The sequence below is a fragment of the Staurois parvus genome, unplaced genomic scaffold (assembly GCF_062004578.1).
Source record: "Staurois parvus isolate SC_StPar_1 unplaced genomic scaffold, SC_StPar_1.0 ptg000415l, whole genome shotgun sequence".
NCBI classification, from domain to species: Eukaryota; Metazoa; Chordata; class Amphibia; order Anura; family Ranidae; genus Staurois; species Staurois parvus.
This window is the reverse complement of record NW_028318211.1, coordinates 4,715,195-4,736,054: the sequence shown is the minus strand read 5'-3', so window position 1 is coordinate 4,736,054 and position 20,860 is coordinate 4,715,195. Positions and strand designations below refer to the sequence as shown.

Sequence of the window (20,860 nt, the reverse complement as noted above, 5' to 3'; positions counted from 1 at the left end):
CTACCTCACTCAGTACCTTACTGGGAAATCTCATGTTAAACGCTTTTTCTCAACTCAGATGATATCTAGTGTCACAAGGGCTGGAGGGTTAAAACTCCAGTAAGGGGAGATTGAATCATCTGCCCTTTCCTAAAAGCCACCAAGAGGAAGTGCAGAGGCTCAATCCACCATGCGAGAACCTGCTGTGCTGGCCAGCAGCTGCAAGGGGAACTGAGGATCAGATGTCCAAGATGGCCACCACAAGTTCCGGGATCACTGGAATGCATGCTGTCCAGAAGACCACAACCAGAAGTGACGTGCGTTAGGAATGGGCGTGGAACGGTGACGCATTTCAGAGCATGCACAGAGCTTCTTCTTTAAACCGGTCTTGAAAAAAGAGCTCTGTGCATGCTCTTAAACACGTCACCTTTCCACGCCTGTTCCTAACCCACGTCACTGGGTGCGTTCCAGCAATCCCGGAACTTGGATTATCTGATTATCTGGGCATCTGATCTTCAGCTCCTCCTGCACCTGCTGGCCGGCACAGCAGGTTCTCGCATGGTGGATTGAGCCTCTGAACTCTGATGATTTTATTTAGCCTGTTTTAACTTTGAGTTTGTAAGTGTTTCTAACCGTCATTATTAAAGATTCTTCTGGATATACTGCACTTAGAAGCACCTTCCTGTTCTATCCACTTCCATATATACAGGTGAAACTCGAAAAATTAGAATATCGTGCAAAAGTTCATTTATTTCAGTAATGCAACTTAAAAGTTGAAATATATGAGATAGACTCATTACATGCAAAGCAAGATAGTTCAAGCTGTGATTTGTCATAATTGTGACGATTATGGATAACAGCTCATAAAAACCCCAAATCCACAATCTCAGAAAATTAGAATATTGTGAAAAGGTGCAATATTCTAGGCTCAAAGTGTCCCACTCTAATCAGCTAATTAAGCCATAACACCTGCAAAGGGTTCCTGAGCCTTTAAATGGTCTCTCAGTCTGGTTCAGTAGGAATCACAATCATGGGAAAGACTGCTGACCTGACAGTTGTGCAGAAAACCATCATTGACACCCTCCATAAGGAGGGAAGCCTCAAAACATAATTGCAAAAGAAGTTGGATGTTCCCAAAGTGCACAAGCAGCAGGGATGACCGCAGCCTTGCGAGGATTGTCAGGAAAAGGCCATTCAAAAGTGTTGGGGACTTTCACAAGGAGTGGACTGAGGCTGGAGTCAGTGCATCAAGAGCCACCACACACAGACGGATCCTGGACATGGGCTACAAATGTCGTATTCCTCTTGTCAAGCCGCTCCTGAACAACAAACAACGTCAGAAGTGTCTTACCTGGGCTAAAGAAAAGCAGACCTGGTCTGTTGCTCAGTGGTCCAAAGTCCTCTTTTCTGATGAGAACAACTTTTGCATCTCATTTGGAAACCAAGGATCCAGAGTATGGAGGAAGAATGGAGAGGCACACACTGCAAGATGCTTGAAGTCCAGTGTGAAGTTTCCACAGTCTGTGTTGATTTGGGGAGCCATGTCATCTGCTGGTGTTGGTCCACTGTGCTTCATTAAGTCCAGGGTCAACGCAGCCGTCTACCAGGAGATTTTGGAGCACTTCATGCTTCCTTCTGCAGACAAGCTTTATGGGGATGCTGACTTCATTTTCCAGCAGGACTTGGCACCTGCCCACACTGCCAAAAGCACCAAAACCTGGTTCAATGACCGTGGGATTACTGTGCTTGATTGGCCAGCAAACTCACCTGGCCTGAACCCCATAGGAGAATCTATGGGGCATTGCCAAGGGAAAGATGAGAGACATGAGACCGAACAACGCAGAAGAGCTGAAGGCTGCTATTGAATCATCCTGGTCTTCCATAACACCTCAGCAAAGCCACAGGCGGATAGCTTCCATGACACGCCGCATTGAGGCAGTAATTGCTGCAAAAGGGGCCCAAACCAAGGACTGAGTACATATGCATGCTTATACTTTTCAGAGGTCCAATATTGTTCTATGTACAATCCTTGTTTTATTGATTGCATGTAATATTCTAATTTTCTGAGATTGTGGATTTGGGGTTTTCATGAGCTGTAAGCCATAATCATCACAATTATGACAAATCACGGCTTGAACTATCTTTCTTTGCATGTAATGAGTCTCTCTCATATATTAGTTTCACCTTTTAAGTTGCATTACTGAAATAAATGAACTTTTGCACAATATTCTAATTTTTCGAGTTTCACCTGTAGAGTTTGCTTCAACTCCTAGAAGTGCTGCCCAGTGCCTGTTGTCCAATGTCTCCATCCCTGGCTGACATCTCTCGGTCCACAGCCTCCTCCATTGATGCACCCGATACAAATCCTCTACTCACAACCTTTTGCATGGTGGCTTTACTTTCTTTGTGACGTTCCAGGGAAGGTCCACTTTAAAGTCAGCTTGTTTTAAAGCTATACTGCCCTGGAAATATTTAGATAGAATATCAACCATAGAAACACAGATATTGGTCCTGTACATTGTGCAGTTATTGATCCATTAATTTTTGTAAATTATACTACTGATGACTAGCACCACTAGATTTTGGGTGTGTTGAAAATGTTTATTTCTATGAAGATGTACAGAAATCTTTGCATCTCAGAAATGCTCTACACAGGAATGAGTATATTCCTTGACATACACAAGATAATGAATGTGTTTGTTGGGCAAGTGGAGATATCGGATCAGCTCTGATGAGATCTTCTGGGTATGACCCGGGGGCGGACTGACAATTCATGGGGCCCCCGGGCAATAGGGGATCATGGGGCCCCTGAATCCTTGCCCAAACTCAAAAACGCCTATGAATAAAAGATTTTCCTCCATGATATTGTGTTTTTTTTGGGGGGGGGGGGGGGCATAACAGACAAGATGATACTTGTAGAAAGAGCTGTAATCTGGTATAGCATGACAAGTACACCTAGTGGCATTAGGGAGATGAATAATGGAGCAGGGATGAAAAAAGTAGAACATTTGCTGTAAATCTCATACCTACATCTATCTTATATATTTAGTTGTCGCTAGAGCATCTGCATACATAGCAAACTCTGGAAGCCTGCTTACCCCATAGAGAGAAGTGTCACAACACAGGAAAGTATGTGGCTCAGAGCAATCGGAATACAATTGTCATTTTTCTAGTTTTTGTTTTATTTTCCTTAAGGTCTAGTTCACATCACATGCCTTCCGGTTCTTGTATTATGCATCCAAAAATGCAGGTTACATGTTGAACATGTTGCATTTTTCCAGCACAGAACTGAACTGGAATGTGGTAAAAGGAAACAAAAAGACACCAGAATTCACCTGCACACATGAAACATGGGCAACAAGTGGCAAAATGATTAGCACTTCTGCCTGGCAGCACTAGGGTTGTCGGTTTGAATCCCAACCATGGCACCACCTGCCTTGAGTTTTCATGTTCTCCCTGTGCCTGCATGGGTTTCCTCTGGGTACTCCGGTTTCCTTCCACACTCTAAAGACATGCTAGTAGGTTAATTGGCTCCTGTTTAAAATTGGCACAGGTTTGTGTATGTATGAATGTGAGTTAGAGACCTTAAAACAGCACTGAGCACACTGTTGGCGCTATATAAATACTGTATAATAAATTGTAAATTGAGGGTTAGGGTCTTATGTGAATGTACTAATTATATATATATATATATATATATATATATATATATATATATAAATAAAATGAATATTGAAATTCCAAACACTCCTGGCACGGAGATCACTTGCGTTTGTACATTGCATTTATCTGCGTTTTACATGCGGCTGCGTTTAGCTGTGGTAGTAAATGCTTGCCTTTTCTAATGCAACTGTTTACTTCTTTTTGATTTGTACTGCGATTTAACTGTTTATGTACAGATATCTGCAGTACTTCGCTCCTGGATGCAGTCAACTTTATTTTTCCTAAATGCATAAAACTGTATGTTATGAAAACTTTGCTAAACGCAGTGTGTGAATGGAGCCATAGAGGTGCATTGTCTGCATTTAGATGTGGTAAGTTCCTCTAACCGCAGCTAAAAGCTGAAATCTAACTGCCCGTGTGAAAGGGACCTAAGCATTCATCAGTTTTTGTAAAAAATACTGGGGAACAGTTATCATTCTGGTCACATCCCTTGCATCCAGCAAATGGTTTCAATTAATGCTTTAGTCACAACAAGTGACTGATGTACAATTTAGTGCCGATTCCTTACAGGAATATGCCGCTAAGAACAGCTGTGGCAATAGTGCGAAAGCAAAGCCTGTTGTCACACATTTGCGCCACGGTTTTTCCATTATATGCACTATGGGGGTGATTTATTAAAACTGGAGAGTGCAAAATCTGATGCAGCTCTGCATAGAAACCAATCACCTCCCAGGTTTTATTCTCAAAGCCTAATTGAACAAGCTGAAGTTAGAAGCCGATAGGCTACCATACACATCTGCACCAGATTTTGCACTCTCCAGTTTTAGTAAATCAACCAATATGCATTGCATCAAAACAGTGTTGCTTTGTCTCATTTTAAACAACTCTCACATTTATTAAATTTTGACAGGATTTAAAATTGAAAATTAGGGTGATAAAGTAGTAAGATAGGCATGCTTTCAGAAGATGACATTATTACAAAAGAGGATTATAAATATTTTAAATAAGTCGGCAAAATGTTTAGATTGTAAGCTCTAACGAGCAGGGCCCTCTGATTCCTCCTGTATTGAATTGTATTGTACCTGTACTGTCTGCTTTCATGCTGTAAAGGGTTGTGCTAACTGTTGGCACTTAATAAATCCTGTATTATAATAAGAAAAATCAGAAATTACCCTGCTAAGAAATTCAAAGCAGCCTTGCCATTTATGCCAAAATCATGTGCAAGCTGCACATTTGTGAGCCATCCCATACAGCCTTGCTGATGTTGAATTACAAATTCCAGCAAGCCCCGACAGCTTTTAGCATGCAGTGAGCTGTAGCTCTATACCAGAAAGAGCCCTAAATACTGTAACTGGCAGAGGTACTTTTAGGTATCATTACTGAACAATGCACATAAAAATGTATTGCTTCAAATATTACTGTGCTCATTTGTAATCTCTCAAGACGTACCCTATGAGAGGACGAAGCGATGTTATTGAACCTCTGGGAATATCGCAGTTTAGTTTAGCTGACAGGCAGAGAACATGGAGTTAAACATTCCAGTAGTACGTATGCTGTCACAAATGACTGTTCTGATATCAGTGCATCAAGATTCCTGCTTCCACATTATGCTATGATATCCATCGTTCTGCGTCTACTAATTTCCAGCTACACATCTCTTTCCAGAAAACAAAAAGAATCAGAACGCACCAGAATCCCAGCTTGCTTAATGATGTTCTTACCTCACTATTGAGACACCTGCCAAAATCTACTCAGATCACAATCTTTAACAGCACTTCCACTTACTCGCTAATCTTGCTTGTCTGTCAAGTGGAAGCCAACTTTTCTTTCCAGAATGAAGTCTAGACTAAACCCCTAGATCGACATGGCCATCTGGGACTTGCAGTCCACCCCAGATAGAGAGCCACAGTCTACCCATTCCTGATCTAGTCTGATATTCATTTATCCTATTATTTCACTTCTCCGCAAACACAGCAGCAATTGCTCAGCATCATTACAGCACATCTTTTTCAAATACCTTCTCATGAAGAAAGACTTGCTAGCACCTGTCCTGTTAGTTTTGGCCTTTCCCCATTGCGTCCAGAGAGATAGCTGTAGTCAGTTTCACGCATTCCCTTCTAACCTCTTCTGAGATTGCCTCCAGGTTGCCTGTAGACTGAATGTTCAAAGCTCAGAGTCCCACCCCAAACCTTCTCCCTCCTTCTCCCTTTTCCTTCTCTTATTTCTCTGGATATCTTCTCTCGTATCCTTTTCAGTATGTCTCACCTCAATATTGGTGTATCCCTGTCAGTTCTTCCCTCCCACCCTTCCCTTGCACAGCTAATTAGTTGTCATTAGCAGAGTTTATTAGTATTTTCCATCTTTGTTTCTTGTTGTCTGATGTCTGACCCACCCTGCGGTTTCCTGTGTATCCCTTAACTCTTCCTGCTCCTCTTCGGCTTGTCAATTTCAAAGAACAAACCTTATTTGATTTCTAACCCCCTGCAATCAGAGCCCAGCTGAAGAACCTCCATGATATATCGAAGTCCAGTCTATTTCTGTACTGACAGACGCCTTCTTCCTGTCTCACATCACAATCTATTCCAGCGCTGAATGATACCTCCATCCTGCCAAGCACTTTGCTCTGCTAGTCCACTTTTGCCTGCTTTAAAAAAAAAAAAAAAGTCCCTCTTCTGCCCTAATTGTATTTTCCTTCTACAATTATTTCCTCCTCTTGCTATAATGTTATCAGCTTTTCATCACAAATTCCCATAACGATTTCTATTTGTTCCTAATTTACTAACCTCATTGCAAGGACAAAGTCTGCTTCTCTGGTATCGGTTCTAGTTATGTCTGCGGGTGGGAATTGGCAAAGTAAAAGACAAAGACGCAAATAATAATTAGATTGTTTTGTGTCCACACAGTATCGTGTCAGCTGGTGAGCCGCTGGCACAAGCATTGGGACATTGTATAAAAGTGCCCAGCAATGTTTGTCATCAAATGCCATTAGCAATTCGGGGATCTGTTTCATGCCAGCGAAGCAGCACAATTGTGTTGTCTGTAGCAGAACTGGCAGGAAACGGTTAAAAAGACACTTGTGGGATGCAATGCAGTTAAGTCTGGTAGGTCATGTGCTTGCAAGTAATTAAGGTGTGATATTGTGCAGATTCCTCAAAAGGAATCCATAATTATCTCCATATCTGGGGCATTTGATTTAATTTTAATTAGATGCCATGGAAAGAAGAGACAGAGGCAAGAGAGAAACCTCAGAGGGAAGGCGGATAGACCCAGACAGGTAAGTGGTGGATGAGACAGAGATATAGCATATCAGCAGAGCCAGTGTTCCATAGAGCAGGTGAGAAATTGGAAGTGACAGGTGGGAAGGAGGCTAGACAGAAAAGATAGGGACAACTATGAGCATTAAATGGGCATTGAACAAAAGGACGGGGATATGTAAGAGTATGAGATGGACATAAGATAAACAAATGGAGACATTTATGTGATGGATATGGAACAAAGGGACTGATACATGTATGAGCATGAGATGAATATAAAACAAAAGAACTCAGACATTTATGAGATGGAACAAAAGGACAGGGATATGTATGAGATGGACATGGAACAAAAAAACTGGGACAAGTATGAGTGAGATGGATATAGAACAAAAGAACGGGGGCATGTATTAGATGGACATGGAACAAAAAGACTGGGACACGTATGCGATGAATATAGAACAAAAAGACTGGGACACGTATGAGATGAATATAGAACAAAAAGACTGGGACACGTATGAGATGGATATAGAACAAAAAGACTGGGACACGTATGAGATGGATATAGAACAAAAAGACTGGGACACGTATGAGATGGATATAGAACAAAAAGACTGGGACACGTATGAGATGGATATAGAACAAAAAGACTGGGACACGTATGAGATGGATATAGAACAAAAAGACTGGGACACGTATGAGATGGATATAGAACAAAAAGATTGGGACACGTATGAGATGGATATAGAACAAAAAGATTGGGACACGTATGAGATGGATATAGAGCAAAAGAACGGGGACACGTATGAAATGGATATAGAACAAAAAGACTGGGACACGTATGAGATGGACATGGAACAAAAAGACTGGGGCACGTATGAGATGGATATAGAACAAAAAGACTGGGACACGTATGAGATGGATATAGAACAAAAAGACTGGGACACGTATGAGATGGATATAGAACAAAAAGATTGGGACACGTATGAGATGGATATAGAACAAAAAGATTGGGACACGTATGAGATGGATATAGAGCAAAAGAACGGGGACACGTATGAAATGGATATAGAACAAAAAGACTGGGACACGTATGAGATGGACATGGAACAAAAAGACTGGGGCACGTATGAGATGGATATAGAACAAAAAGACTGGGACATGTATGCTGTAGACATGGAACAAAAAGAATGGGACATGTCTGAGCATGAAATGGAAATGGAACAATAGAACGGGGACATTTATGTGATGGACGTGGAATAAAAGGACTGGGACATATAGGAGCATGAGGTAGTCATAGAACAAAAGAATGGGGACATGTATGCGATGGACATGGAACAAAAAGAATGGGACATGTTTGAGTATGAAATAGACATAGCACAAAAGAACAGGGACATTTATGTGATGGACATGGAACAAAAGGACTGGGACATACAGTATATGAGCATGCAATGGACATAGAACAAAAGAACAGGGACTTGGAACAATAGGACTGGGACATGTAGGAGCATGAGATGAACATGGAACAAAAGGACTGGGATATGAATGAGTATGAGATGAACATGGAACAAAAGGCCATGGACATGTATGAGCATGAGATGGACATAAAACAAAAAAACTGAGACATTTATGAGATGGAGCAAAAGGACAGGGATATGTATGAGATGGACATGGAACAAAAGAACTAAGACATGCATGAGATGGACATGTATGAGCAGGAGATGAGCATGGAACAAAACAACAAGGACATGTATGAGCATGAGATGGACATGGAGCAAAACAACAAGGACATGTATGAGCATGAGATGGACAGGGACATGTATGAGCAGATGATGGACATGGAACAACATGGCAGGGATATGTATGAGCAGATGTTTGACATTGACCAAAAGCACTGGGAGATGTATGTGTAGGTGGTGGACAAGGAATAAAAGGACAGGGATGTGTATGAGCATGAGATGGACATGGACCAAAAGGAATGGGACATGTATGAACATGAGAAGGAGTGGGAAATGTATGAGCATGAGAAGAATATTGGACAAAAGGACAGGGAAATGTATGAAAAGGAAATGGACATGGAACAAAAAGAGAGGCCCACATTTGAGCCTGAGATGGGCAGGGATATGTATGAGCTTGAGATGGAAAGGGACATGTAGAAGCAGGTAGCGGACAAGGAACAACAGGAAAGGAATAGCTAGGAGTGGAACATTTACATGGACCAAAAGGACTGTGATATGTATGAACATGAGATAGACATGGGGACAAAAACCAGGAGATGTATGAGCATAGAATGGACATTGAACAAGTAGGGACATGTACAAGCATGAGATGGACAAGGAACAAGAAAACAGAGGTGTGAGAGAGGTTGATTAGAGACAGTTGTGGCAGCACGCCACTAGATGAAGCCAATTTATCCGTGCTGATTTTTAATTACCAGATTCATTTGGAAACAAGCCCAAAGGAAGATGACAAAACAGCACCCTCTCTATCTTTTCTCTTCCATTCACTTCTGTGTGTCCCGTGCCTGTCTTATCTCCGCTTGTCTATCCAGTTTTCAGCTAACTTGTCTATTCTCCATAGAACTGGTTTCATCCATGTGTGTCTGTCTGCTCCTGTCCCCCCCTCCCCAACTTATTCCCCGATCGTCCATCTTGTCTGAAGTCTCCAGTTCAAGTTCAGTCCTATTCGGTTTTCTGTCTCCACTTCCTCATGTATACATTTCATGCATTCTGATTTTTATTACCTGCCATTGAGTTGTGTGGTTCACCAGTCAGCACCTCTTGTTTCAGGTTAGCAGATGACGAAAAAGCTCCGCTCTTACCTGCGTAAGGAAGAAGGGGGCACAGTGAGGGGGAAGAAGCGGCCTGCGATCGACAACTTTACGTGAGGGTGTCAGAAACATCATCTGCCCCACACCTGACAGCCACAGGCCTTTGGAATGAGGTAAAACCAGTCACTGCTTTAAAGAAGACAGAATATAGCAGCCTTGCTGGTATCTATTTTTAACCCTTTGTAAGACAGAAGGCATTCTTGAAAAGGTCAGCTGTTGTAGTGAGGCAATAAGGAACTGTAGGTGTTGGGTTACTACAGATTAAAGCCACTTCATCAAAGAGGAGGCTGGGATCATTTAAAGCCTCTGCAAGCACATTTAACTCCTTATGATCTGTTGCCTGAACCAAGAAACAACATAGTACAGCACTGTGTGGCCCTGGGGTGACATGGGTTTTTAACCGATTAACCATTTCTTACCACCAGGCATAATTACAGTACTTGTGAGTTAAAGGGAACTAACTGGAGTCATTTAGGCAGTCTAATTTAATTATGGTTAGAGGGTACTTGTCACAAAATAAGAGCTGCCAGACTTCTGGGATTCATACCAGTTCTGGGCCAGCAACGTCGCTTTCAGAGAAGCCGAATAGGTCAGACTTGACTGCCTCCAAGCTAGTATGCTGCAGAATGGCAGTTCTCATCTGAGGCTTCTCACACAGGTGTCTTCCTGTGCGACAGGTTCCTGAATATAATTCACGCGTGATGGACCCAACCACCTTTTGCTTCAGGCGTTGGCTTGAAGCCACAAAGCAGTCAGTACTGTTTTCAGAAATGGCACCCAGGATATTTTTTTTTTGGTGGGGGGGGGGTTTCTTTCTAGATTTTTCTTGATTTGTATTTTGATATTTTTAAAAAAGTTTTATTTGTCCATGATCTGTAATGCACAGGAAAAAGACCTTCACTTATAATTAATAAAATATATTATAGCCGTCCTAGACTAACCCCAGCAATTGTGTCTCAATGAACAGGATTGAAGAACATGATGCTTAGTTATGAAGCTCTTCTTTCATTTTACCATTGCATGTGTGAGGATGAAAGCTACACCCTAATTGTTTGATACAAGTAACGCTTCCAATTTCATTGTTTACTTTTTTTTTTTTTATTATGAGTCAGGCCTTATATGCATGCATAGCATCTGGAATACTCTAGACCAGCGTTTCTCAACCAGGGTGCCCAGGCACCCTGGGGTGTCTTGAGGTTTCTTCAGCAGTGCCTTGGCAAGTAGAATAGTTTTTCACATTTTAGAATTGGGAGCCCTTTTTAATTATGGACAGTCTAGGGGTGCCGCAAGACTGAGCTAAACATAAGTTTAAAGGGTGCCTTGACTGAAAAAAGGTTGAGAAACACGGCTCTAGACCAAGGGTAGGCAACCTTTCAGAGGTTCTGATCTACCTAGACAACATGGAGGAAGTCAAAGGTCCTGGGAAGGGGGGAGGGAGTGGTCGTCGTCACCCTTTGTAGATAAAAATCAAGCCCCAATAAAAATATGGCATGAAGAACATATAGTGTGTCACAGTAGTGTCCTCTGCCCTGCTTCAAATCACTCTGCCCCCCCCTTCAATGTTGTCCTCTGTCCCCTTTTACACCCCCCATCAGTAATGTGCTCTGCCCCCCACTCTAGTGTTTCCTCCCCCCCCAACACTGTAGTGTCCTGTGCCCCCCACACACACACTGTAGCATCATCTGCCCCTCCACACACACACTATAGTGTCCTCTGTCCCCCACACAATAAAGCCCCCCCCCAGCAATAGCAGTGTCCTCTGCCTCCCCATAGTAGTGTCCTCTGCACTTCCTCCCACAGTAGTGTCTCTGCATCACCCCACCTCCGACAGTAATGTCCTCTGCCCCCCCTCCATAGCACTGTTCTTTGCACCCCCCCCCACACACACAGTAAAGTCCTCTGCCCCCTCATAGCTTTTTCCTCTGCTCCCCACAGTGGTATCCAGTGCCCATTCGCCCCAAAGAAATGTTCTCTGTCCCCCACAAGTAGTGACATTTGCTCCCAGCACAACACACAGCCATGTATAGGTACACCTCTCCTACCTTACACCGGCTGTACATCAAAGCAGAGTGAGAGGCAGCCCAGTGCTGGATGGAGGGTGGGAGCTGCCAGAGTTAACTTTTCATGTTCACAAGCTGATGATTGGTTATTAGGATCGCCCAGCAATCAATCACCTGCTAGTTAACTTGCACAGTTAACTAAAGCAGCTCCCATGTTTCTGCCCCCCAGCACTGGTTTACCTCTCAATCCGCTCTGCTATTAAAAGGAGAGTGGCGGAGGCTGGAGGGGAAGCATCGTCACAGCCCTGATTGTGATCTACCTGTCTGCTTCCTGCGATCAACAGGTAGCTTGCGATCAACGGGTTGCCGGCCCCGGTTCAAAACACTATGGGGGATTTACTAAAACTAGTGCCCACAGAATCTACTGCAGCTGTGCATAGTAACCAATCAGCTTCTAATTTCAGCCATGCTTCATATTGCCATGGTGTATGATCTGTGACATGAAACTGTCTTCCACAACCTCACCTTAGTAACAGAGTTTGGCTGTTCTTCACCCAGTTTTTAAGCCTTCATACACAGCTGCTTCAGTTAATAACTGTGTTTTAAGATACATATGAACTTGATGATCATTAGCACCTGCTTGGTATATTTGGTTAATCATATACCTGAATCTAACCCTACAAAATCCCTGAATTTGTGCAAGTGTGTAAGTATTAATTCTGGTTTGAATCTAAAAGGTAGTCACAACAAATATTGATTTGATTTTCCTTCTATTTGCTCGCTTTGCATATTGTAAATTGCTAAAAATAAACAAAATATTATTTTTGAAAGTATTCTTACTTTATAGCATTTCTTCATATCTGCCGAAAACGTTTGCACATTACTGATTATATACACACTATATTGCCAAACGTATTGGGACACCGTTCCAAATGATTTGATTTAGGTGCTCCAGTAGCCTCCATGGCCACAGATGTATAAAATCCAACACCTAGGCATGCAGACTGCTTCTACAAACATTTGTGAAAGAATGGATCACTCTCAGGAGCTCAGTGAATTCAACCATGGTACTGTGATAGGTTGCCACCTGTGCAATAAGTCCATCCATGAAATTTCCTTGCTACTAAATATTCCAAAGTCAACTGTTAGTGGTGTTATAACAAAGTGGAAGCAACTGGGAACAACAGAAGCTTATAACATCACAGAGCGGGGTCAGCGCATGATGAAGCACACAGAAGTCGCCAACTGTCTGCAGAGTCAATAGCTAAAAATCTACAAACTTTGTGTGGCCTTAAGATTAGCACAACAGTGCATAGAGAGCTTCATGGAATGGGTTTCCATGGCCAAGCAGCTGCATCCAAGCCTTAGGCCTAGTTCACATTGGCATTGAAAGCTGGTGTTTGAGGAGCGTTTGTAAATGATACTATCGGCAGCACACAATGCTGTTCACATTATCAAAATCTGAATCGTTAATGTTGCATCGTTTCAAAATTGAAGCCCCATTCAAGTCTATGATGACGCTCCTCAAACTCCCTGGTTGGTGTTTGCGGGGCATTTGCAGTGTGGTTGCGATGCCTTAATAACATTACAGTTTATTAAGTTTGTAGTGTGACTTTACAATTGTCAAACGCTTAGAAAACGTCAAAACTGAACATAGGGTGTTTGGGGAATGTTTTTAACGTTTGTAAAAAGCCAGTCTAATGCCCGTACTAAAGCTCATTAACGCCTGTCTAATGCCCATATTAAAGTTATAGGAGTGTTTGGTAAGAGTTAGAAATTTAGTCAAGTGTGAACAAACCCTTATATCACCAAGTGCAATTTAAAGCACCAGATGCAGTGGTGTAAAGCACGCCACCACTGGACTCTAGAGCAGTGGAGACGTGTTCTCTGGAGTGACGAATCACACTTATCTGTCTGGCACTCCAATGAATGTGTCTGGGTTTAGTGGTTGCCAAGAGAAAGGTACTTTGCTGACTGCATTGTGCCAAGTGTAAAGTTTGGTGGAGGGGGATTATGGTGTTGGGTTGTTTTCAGGGGCTGGGCTTGGCCCCTTAGTGAAGGGAACTCTTAAGGTGTCAGCATACCAAGACATTTTGGATAATTTCTTGCTCCTAACTTTGTGGGAACAGTTTGGGGATGGCTTCTTCCTGTACCAACATGACTGCGCACCAGTGCACAAAGCAAGGTCCATAAAGACATGGATGAGTGAGTTTGGGGTGGAGGAACGTGACTGGCCTGCACAGGGTCCTGACCTCAACCCGATAGAACACCTTAGAGTGGAGACTGTGAGCCAGACCTTCTTGTCCGACATCAGTGCCTGACCTCAGAAATGGGCTTCTGGAAGAATGGTCAAACATTCCCATAGACACACTCCTAAACCTTGTGGACTGCCTTCCCAGAAGAGTTGAAGCTGTTATAGCTGCAAAGGTTGGGCCAACTCAATATTGAACCCTATGGACTAAGACTGGGATGCCATTAAAGTTCATGTGCGTGTAAAGGCAGGCGTCCCTATACTTTTGTCAATGTAGAGTGTGTGTGATAGATAGATAAAACAATATTTAACTTTTTATTTTTTTTGGTAATTCATTTAAATAATACAGTTGTCTGACTAGTATGTGCAGTTCTGTCACTCCAGCTTAAACTGCACAAAAGCTCTTAGCTACCTCTGTCCTGACTTTTGTTTCATTCTCTTCGCAATGGGAGCTTGCTTTTCTATTCTTTCACTGCTGGAATTGTCACTAATTAAAGTCGCTCCACTCCCAGAGACCGGAGAAGCCTCCCAGAATGCTTTGCTCTGCTCCATCTGCTAATGAATATAAGAACAGCGGTAACTGTACAATGACAGATGAGGGCACACAGAGGCCTGTAACGTGGGTGTGTGGGGGTTAACATGTGTTAAGGGAGAAGATGGTGAAGGACAGGATACCTCCTTCTTTCTTTCTTTTTTTTTTTTGCAAATTTATTTTACAGATTTATTTGATTATAAAGGAAGCTTGTGATTAGTGATGACTTTCCCCAATAGAAGTTCAGTTGTGGTGACCTCCATGTTCCTTTTTATGAGGGTTTTCCTTCATTTATGAGATTAGGGGCACATTTATTATATCCCTGCTTATAAAGGAAAAGCTAGAAAATAATGGGCCATTAATAAAGCGCAACAATTTGCATTACAAATGTGCAATATGCTTTTCTTGCTTCAGGAATCCATAGTACATAATATACCTTTCAGGTGATTTACACATTCACAGCTGGGCAGAGTGATTTTCAGACGTATTTTATTATTTTATTTTTAAGCATTCTTTGCATAAAAGCACTTTAGATGTGTATTTCAAGCTTTTTACTTATGTGCCAATGGAAAGCACAAGGTGGAGAAGATCAGTTCTTACAGTCTAAGAATGACTGAAATCTGTGCATTTCCAGGCATTCCCATTCAAGTCTATGGAGCCAAAAACACCCAATTTTGCCTCAAAAGATTTTGGAGAGTCGGGCTTTGAGTTACAGGTGCCTAAATGCTCTTCTGATTGAATGAACCTCAAGGAACTCTATGGTCACAGCATATAATCTGAGCATACACAGCACTGTAATACAGTACAAAGGCTTACTTGGATAATTACCTTTCATGTTGTGAGCGCTGCCTGTCTGCTGTCCATCTTTTTCTGTGCCTGCTGTACCATGGACTTGTATGAAAAAGTATCCTGTTCTCTTTGTATTGCTTTCTTTGTGTGAAATACCTAGTGTTCCCGCCAATCCCTCTGCCTTCCTATAAAAACTGACCACACTAGACATGAGAGCACAGTGTGGTCAATTTTCTGGCAGTACTGAGAGCCTGTTCTCTTCCAATGATCAGACTTGTGCCAGCACGCATAGGCCTTCATTGGGAAGGTCAGTATACTGCTGTTTCTCCTCCCCCAGCTCTCTAAACCCCTTGTGCAGTTGAGAACAGAGGGTATGTGATCACTTATTAAAAAGGGGGAAAAAAGGTACTGATAATATTTTTATATCTACACACAAATGTTTTGCCTTTCAATTCTTTTTTAAGCTGAATAGGTTGTTTTTCTAAGGTAACGTTCACATATACTTTCATTTCTAAGCACTACATATACCTTGCTGCCTGCAAGCTGTGACTCTGCCTTCTGAAACTCCACCTCTGTAGTTCAGAAGGCAGGCTCTGTGAAATGTGTGACACAGCAGTGCCCGCTCATGGGGCATAGATTTACTAGTCACAGAATTGTGTGAGAATCTTCACAAAGTAAGGCTGCAAATTTCACGATTGCTCAGCCTTCAAGAAGGCTAGAAATAATTGAAATACAATGTGGGAGTGAATGTATGATTTTACAGTTTGGCCACAAATACGCTTTAGGGATTAGCACTCTTTTGAGTGATTAAAGCCACATAAGATAAGAAAGATTTTCAGCGGTTTCTAAAGATTGCTTTGCACATTACAATTGATCTTCATGTGGCTTAACCAGGCAAGCCTTTTAGGGGCTGTATTTTTCAATTTTGGCGCAAAGAAAACGAGCACAAAATTGAAGTTTTGATCTATAGAAACTGATTTTTGTTCTTAATTACAGGGTGACCTAATAGATTTCATTAAAAAAACACTCTAATTTTAAACTCCTTTTTTTTCTTTTTTTTTTTTTTCTGTTTTCAGTCGATTACTCATGGCCAAAACTGAAAAATACAGAGCCCGGGGCACCATACAGAGGATATTAAGTGGTTTTACCGTTCCACAAACAATAACAGGAGTGATCATCCTACAAATGTATCTAGCACAGCTCCTCCATTAATGTCTTATCGATTGACTGGCTGTGGGGGAACACTGCCATTTGTAAAGAGAAATTCATGTTTTGTTGAGAAAAAACATCCTCTCTAGTAAATACAGATAAGCTAAGGCATCTTCCAGATTCGTCTCAAATCTGAACTCTGAACCGCAACTTATTTGTACTCCAATGAACTGCAGGTTCTGAGTTTAGGTTAGAGATGGGTTTGGAGGATGCCCAAGCTAATTTCTACTATTAAACTGTGATTGAACTGGTATAATCCTCTTGCAATTCCTGGAGTATGCAAGGAAAAAACAGTACAAGGAACATATCAGTTCAAGTGCTGACCAGAAGCATGCTGATAGAAAGAGAAAGCAGAGTGATAGAGAGATGAGCTCCTCACTGTGGTGCTCCTCCTTTTGCTGTCCAGTCATAACCTGGGATCAGAGAAAATCGGCTAAATGATGCTGGTCATCAGATTGAGGACATCTAGTGGCAGAAAAAAAGTACTGCAATAGAAATCTCTGTATCGCAGATGAGTACTGCAGCAAAAGCTGATGTGTAATATTATCTTTTAATAGCCTGTTCATTTTTTTTCTTCTTTTTAGCTGGAGCTCTGCTTTTTTATTGTTATTTTACAGGATTTATATAGCACCAACAGTTTGCATAGCACAATATGAAGGGGGGCAGTACAATTACAATACATTTCAATACAGAAGGAATAGGAGGACCCTGCTCATGGAGCTTTCAATCTAAAGCAGGGGGGTCTCCAAACTTTCTAAACAAAGGGCCAATTTACTGTCCTTCAGACCTTAGGAGGTCCGGACTGAGGCTAGTGGGGGTGTCAGTGGGAGGAATAGTGCCCCACCATCGGTGTCAGTAGGAGCAATAGTGCCCCATCATTGGTGTTAGTCAGAGGCATAGTGTCCCACCATTGGTATTAGTGGAAGGAATAGTGCCCCATCGTTGTCAGTGAGAGGAATAGTGCCGCATTGTTGTCAGTAGGAGGAATAGTGCCCCATGTTTAGCATTAGGGGAGAAATAGTGTCCCACCATCGGTATCAGTGGGAGGAATAGTGTCCCACCATCGGTATGAGTGGGAGAAATAGTACCCCATCATTGGTTTCAGTGGGAGGAATAGTGCCCCACCATCAGTGGGAGGAATAGTGCCCCACCATCGGCATCAGTGGGAGGAATAGTGCCCCACCATCGGTATCAGTGGGAGGAATAGTGCCCCACCATCGGTATCAGTGGGAGGAATAGTGCCCTACCATCGGTATCAGTGGGAGGAATAGTGCCCCACCATCGGTATCAGTGGGAGGAATAGTGCCCCACCATCGGTATCAGTGGGAGGAATAGTGCCCCACCATCGGTATCAGTGGGAGGAATAGTGCCCCACCATCGGTATCAGTGGGAGGAATAGTGCCCTACCATCGGTATCAGTGGGAGGAATGGTACTCCATCGTTGGTATCAGTGGGATGAATGGTGCCCCATCATTGGTTTCAGTGGGAGGAATAGTGCTCACCATCAGTGGGAGGAATAGTGCCCCACCATCGGTATCAGTGGGAGGAATAGTGCCCCACCATCAGTATCAGTGGTATGAATGGTGCCCCATCGTTTGTATCAGTGGGAGGAATGATGCCCCATCGTTGGTATCAGTGGGAGGAATGGTGCCCCATCGTTGGTTTTAGTGGGAGGAATGGTGCCGCATCGTTGGTTTCAGTGGGAGGCATAGTGTCTCACCATTGGTATCAGTAGGAGGAATAGTGCAACAAGAGCCGAATAAAGGCAAGCAAAGAGCTGCAGTTTGGACACCACAGATCTAAAGGGAGGGGGAAGTGGTACAAAAAGTAATAGCTGCCAGGGATGATCTGATGGAGGTGACCAAAGTACAGTTATATACAATACCAGTCTGAAACGTGCAAACTAAGTGGGCACTGTTCACGCGAGGGGCTAATTCATGTGGTCAGTGTCAGTCCCCATAGCCATGGATCGCTGCATGTTTGCCATCTGGAACTATGGTTTATTCTGCTATGCTTCTGTGGGAGAATTTCAAGAATAAATATCCATTGATTTGATTTTTTTTTTAAATGGCCATTATGTGTAGTGCCTATTAAATATCATTCAGGAAATGCCAGCCTAGTACAAAGCTGTATGTCACACCATTTCCCTATCCCGTTGTGCTGTGCCCCCCACAAGGTGGGAACTGACCTCTGCCCTCTGTATTACATGGATTAAAGCATGGTACAGGGTGGAGGGGCTCTTTCCTGTTTAAAGGAACACCAGACAACAGGCTGTCTCTGGGAAGGGCACAGACACTAATTGTGCAAACTATTATTAGGGTGCCAAGCTTGGTATCTACAGAACAATAGCGGGATAATTGGCATCATTTGTAATATGCCAGCGCTGTGGAGAAAGCGAAAACAGCCTCATGGTCAGGATCTGTCTGTCTCCTGAATGTAGATGTGTGAATAGAACTTCTTTTAACAATGTGGTTTAACCTTTCAGTATGAGAAGCAACACTAGTGTTTGCAACGCGGAGAGCGAATGCTGTGCCACAGTGCAGGGGTAAAGCAGTGTGCTGCCAGTCACTATTTCCAAAGGATCCTTTTATATCCATATGGAAATGTAGAAATGCTAACATCCCTATGTATTGTTCAATCTCCGAATGTTACAGGTGATCTTTTCCGAGTGATGAAAAAGTGTGCCATGGACAGGATGCAATGCTCTGCAGATCTCGGTGTGCTCCCCCTCCTCCACTCTAGATGATGTTTCAGCAGGGAGCGGGGGCTTGTGGACTCCTATATCCTTCCTGTCATTGTGTGTGATCAGTACACGCCTGTCCTGCATCACTGCCGCTTCCCCTGCCAGCACTCATTAACCTTTGCACGACGAATGCTTTTGGTAATAGACTTTATGTATACAGTAGTGTGGTTAACTCATTTGTCTGGGCTCACCAATACTATACCGGTAGGTAGCGGTGTGTCTGGGCACTCCCAGAATCCAACTACATCTTACAACAAAGTACAAAACTATAATGACTATTGTATAGAAGAAATGTTATGACTCAGCCACTCAGGATTGTTTCTGCTAATAACATAACATTTATTTTTTTACAGATAGGTTGCTGCACATAAAAGGTCTTGCGTTGTTATGTCACATTCATCATCAAGGACATTTTTGTTCAGGTACTACCCAGGATCAGCATCTACTTCCTGGAGATAGAGATGACATGATCATATAAATCCAGGTACTCATGCAGTATTTGACTGTATTCACAACTGTTTGACACAGATCAGCCCCTTGCTGCAGCTTTTCACCTTGTAACCTGCAATAAAGTTTCAATGTACAGTCTGATCACTGGAAAAAGTAATGCTTCTTTCTGCCTGCAGCGAACCAACCAGCCTAGTGAAAAATCACTGACCTGAAACTCAGATTGCTGTTAATGCTTAAAAGGTAAAGGTTTGAGAATTATGCAGTTAGGCCCTCATTAGGAGGTTGTAAAAAAAAAAAACTTGAGGTTGAGAGGTAATAAATCCTGCATCTGAGCTGTGTTTTTTACCAGCTCTCAACTGCTCCACCTTAAGCTACAATGGCAGGAGAAGGGCGTTTTCACATGGCTTGGCCACAAGGTAAAACAAAAATTATAATTGTTGCCACATCTGGCAGGAGGTACTGCGATCCATTCACCTGAATGGGGCTACACTGCTACAACCAGTGGTTTGGGTTTCTAGAGAATAAAATGGGCAGTAATGAGGAATTATAATGCCTCCTTACTCCCTGTCAAATGCTCTCTGAAGAGTGACCCAACATTATTCTTCAGAGGGCACTGCTAGTGTAGACAAGCCCTCACTGTTTCCTGTGACATGTCAGGAATGTAATAATGCAATCTCGTAAGATTACGGAATGATCTACTTTAAGCCGAGTTGAAAGAAAACCTTTATCACTGTTCTTTTCGGCTAGTTTGCAGAGGCATTTGTTTCTGCTTGTAACAGTTTGAAAAAAGTTGAACGTGGAAAGCGAAGAATGAAATGTTGAATTGGATCTTCTGGAATGCCCATGTATGCTAACACTAACGTAAGTACTACTGCAACAATTAGGGGTATATTTGTAAAAAATCTGCAAAGCTGTTTCTTCCATTGAAACTCCATGTAAACCTCTTCTGTTCGATTGAGGCAAAATTGAATGTTCTTTGGCTATGTTCTCTGCAAATGGAATTTTTGAAAGGTTAACATAGGGCATTATGGCCACTAGGTGGCACTGGGTATCATAGAAAATAGGTATGCTCATCTACTCCATCTAGTGACCACAATGCTAATTTTTTTAATAAATCCACCAACTATTCTAGTCTGAAAATCTAGATGGTGTGGTCTTCTCAG

At 42.5% G+C, this 20,860-nt stretch overlaps 1 protein-coding gene across 3 annotated transcripts in view; it reads right to left on the bottom strand.

Annotated features, from left to right (window-relative positions):
- Positions 1 to 9,777, bottom strand: part of ADCY4 (adenylate cyclase 4) — a 133,939-nt gene extending 124,162 nt beyond the window's left edge. The window contains exon 1 of one of the 3 annotated variants that reach the window (XM_089687059.1): positions 9,637 to 9,777. The gene's annotated coding sequence lies outside the window, so the exon portion shown is untranslated. Of the gene's footprint in view, positions 1 to 5,659; positions 5,850 to 9,636 lie in introns of those variants that run through there. The other 2 variants (XM_089687060.1, XM_089687057.1) reach the window with 2 other exon arrangements.
- Between the last annotated feature and the right edge of the window lie 11,083 nt (positions 9,778 to 20,860).